Raw genomic sequence first — 3,625 nt, 5'->3', positions numbered from 1 at the left:
CAAACGAATAGCTTCCTCCAACACCAACACTCATGAGATCCGTGTCTCTCTTCTCTTTCGCCGTTGGTGTGAGGTCTGCCTAAATCCAGAATGTCTTACCCAAGAAGACCGCAACACCTTGTGGAAGGAGCCATTCAACAACAAAGTTTTCGAGGTGGCATTTGTGATTAAACCCGAAAATCCCAATATGGTTGAAGCTTACATTACTAATGCCCTAAGAACTTATAAGAAGAATTTCGCTGCTTATTACGGCGTGAGTCCTGGTGTTTTAAGGTTCGTGATTGCTAAGGTTTCGCGGTGCCTCCGAGAGAATGTCGTGTTTGATAAAGATCTTCAAGCGTTCAAATTCGAGTTGGAGGCTGTCATGGATGTCTCTACCATCTTGGATGTTGGTCATCACGCATGATATACGTAGTATATGATCAAGAATTGTGATACTTGATGAGTGACATTTATGTCACTCATTTGGTTCCTTTTTGGATGATTTTTATTTCATTTTATCTCTCTTTTATTTAGTTTTCCTTAGTTTTATTCTTGTTTTCTTCATTTTATGCTTTTTGTAGTTAGTTTCTCTATTTCATGCTTTTTCTAGTTTACTTGTTATTTTTCTCTTTTACTTGCTTTTTATCATTTGTTTGTAGGTGGTAATTGATTGTCCAAGAATTCCCGAGCTTCCTCTCTATGAGCTTTCATTGTTTTCATGCCTAAAGAAGGTGCAAGAAACTTCAAGTCAAGGGTGGATCCAAGAGGCAAGTTTCAAGGCTTTGTATATGCCTTCTTCATGGCTTATACTTTTCAAGAAATTCAAGAAAGTTTCTGCCTACTTTGTCCTCTATCATCATCATCTAGGACGTGTGCACCGCTTGAGCTAGGACGAAGAGAAGAAGGGGGAAAACCCAGGGTTGTGCGGGCGCAATAGAGGAGTGTGCGGCCGCACATCTGTCGTGTGCGGCCGCACACCAGGTGCGTGCGGGCGCACCTGTCTGGGTGTGTTCCCGTGCGCACCATTCTCTCTCCTCAGAGCGCCCGCACTTACGAGGATCTATTTTTTGGCGTCATTACCGACCTCCTCTTTGTATATATAGTTATTTCTACCTATTTTTAGAAGGAAGTTTCAGATGGAATTTGATAGTTAGTTTTGGGAGAAATTTTAGAGAGAGAAACTCATGATTTTTGGTGATTGCTCAAGGATTCCTCATTGTATTTGATCTTTAGATCAAAGTTTTGTAAGGATTTTCTTCTTGATTTCAATACAAGTTTGATTTTAGTTGATTTCATTTGTTTTCCATGTTATTGATGATTGATTTGGTTATTGATTGAATTTTGATTGATTTTGATTGATTGTTGGTTTAATCTTTGATTTCAATTATGTTGATGATGAAATTGATGATTGTTGTAGTTTTGATTTTGATTCCTATGGCTAGTGAGTAGTTTCCTAGCTAGGGAAATGGTGAAGGATGTTTGAATAATGGATTAGTGTAATTTGGGGATAATTGATGGAGTTGATGATATGATTAAATTTGGTTGATAATTCATGTGCATGTGTGTGATTAATTGAGGTTTGGCCATCTTTGATTATTGCACTAGATTGCATTGTGAGCTTGCTATGATACGGACCATTGATTAGTAACTTGCAATTTCACGATTGAGGTGCTTAGTGATGTTCCCTAGGTAGTGTTTAGCGTAGTTGACGCTAGTTAGACCTCTAGGTGAACCATCTTAGTATGCTCTTTTGGATACATGATGATCTTCCTTCATATCACTTGACTTAGTCGGTTTGACCTCCCAAATTACCATTTTCCATTACAATTACATGTGGATCCATTGCCCTAGTGTCTTTAGATTGATTTCATATAAGTTCTTGCATCATTTAGCTCTAGTTCTAATTTCCTTCATAAACCCCTTTTACTTGACTTCGAAATAGCTTGACTTAGACATTGTGCATTCGACCTCCATTCCTTTGGGTTCGACCTTGACTTACCACTACGCTAAATAGGGGTTTGTTAAGTTACAAATTTTGTTTGATTGGGTGGGGTGGTAGCCCAACGACCTACCGTTCTCCTTCCCATCAAAATGGTGCTGTTGCCGGGGAATGGTGCTTTGAGTGCATGTTGTTGTTGAGTCTATTTCATTTCATTTGCAAAATACAAAAAGATTTTACACTTTAGGCTACATTTGTAGCCGTGCTACTTATATTTTCTTTGAGTTTTGTATGCATAGGTCCCGAGATCGCTCATTTGTTCCCTTTGATCCGGAGATTGAAAGAACTCTCTCAAGGAGGAGAGTAGCAAACAAGACCTTGGATTATAGTTCCTCAAGCGAAGAAGAGATTGAACAAGAGCAAATCATGGGAGAACAACCAAGAGTTGCCTTGAAAGAATTGGGAGTACCCGGTGCATATAGGTTCGAGAGAGACATAGCTCCACCTACTACACCGGCAAACGACTTTGAAATTCGGCCGGCAATGATCACCCTAATAGAGAGGAGACAATATAGTGGGGCAAAGAACGAGAGCCCATTGAACCATCTTAAGGAGTTTGAAAAATATTGCAACACGATCAAGGTTAATGGAGTGTCTCAAGAATTCATCCGCCTTAAGTTGTTTCCTTTTTCTCTCTTAGGAAAGTCTTTGGAATGGCTAGACAAAGAGGTGAAGCCCAATTCATTGAGAACATGGGATGATGTCACTAAAGCTTTCTTGTCCCATTTCTATCCTCAAAAGAAAACGGCGGAGGCAAGAGCTTTAATTCAAGGATTCAAGCAAAAGCCAAATGAGAGTCTTTATGAAGCATGGGAGAGATTCAAGGAGTACCAAAGAGAGTGTCCTCACCACGGAATTCCAACATATCAATTGATCCAAATCTTCTTTGGTGGTTTGAGTCCTCAAGGCAAGGCATGCCTTGATGGAGGGGCCGGTGGTCTAATCATGAACAAAACCGAAGAAGAAGTTGTGGACATAATAGAGGATGTGGTGACTTACTATAGAGATTGGCAAGATGGGGAAAGAGATTCTTCAAGTAAGCAATCTTCGTTGTATTCGGTGGACCATCTTAATGCCATCAACAATCTTTCCTCTCAAATGACAAACTTGGGAAAGGAGATGACGGCGATCAAGGCCAAGTTGGAGAGTGTTTCTTCCTCTTCCCAAGCTCCAAATCTTCCCTCCCAAATTAAGGGGAGAGGTACTTCTTCTAACTCTCAAACTCCTTCTACTTCACATAATATGCCTATGGGATGTTTGTTTTGTGATGTATGTGGATCATATGACCATGATTCTAGCAATTGCAACAATGAATGTGTTGATGAATTTGACAACAATGAGTGTGAACATGTTAATTTTGTGTCAAACAACAATGTTCAAAGGTTTGATAATCAAAGAGGCCAATGGAATAGGAATTACCAAAACCAAGGCAATTTTGACAACTATAATCATAATGGTGGTTATAGGAACCTAGGGAATCAAGGTTCTCGTGGTAACCATAACCAAGATTATAGTGGCCAAAATCAAAGCCAAAATTATGGCAATCAAAACCAAAATTATGGTAATAAAAACCAAGGTTATGTAAATCATAACCAAGGTAATGGTAACCATAATCATGGTGGTGGTAACCATAATCAAGGTTAT

General features: G+C 39.4%; 1 non-coding gene across 1 annotated transcript; it reads right to left on the bottom strand.

Moving 5' to 3' along the window:
- Nucleotides 1-2,732: 2,732 nt before the first annotated feature.
- LOC145618792 (small nucleolar RNA R71) lies at nucleotides 2,733-2,838 on the bottom strand. Its single transcript, XR_014108039.1, has one exon. It is a non-coding gene; the product is annotated as a small nucleolar RNA R71 (small nucleolar RNA).
- Nucleotides 2,839-3,625: the final 787 nt, after the last annotated feature.

Source organism: Chenopodium album, chromosome 26, assembly GCF_948465745.1.
Source record: "Chenopodium album chromosome 26, dcCheAlbu1.1, whole genome shotgun sequence".
Lineage (NCBI taxonomy): Eukaryota > Viridiplantae > Streptophyta > Magnoliopsida > Caryophyllales > Amaranthaceae > Chenopodium > Chenopodium album.
Note: the sequence above shows the minus strand (reverse complement) of the source record. Positions and strands in the feature narration are given on the sequence as shown.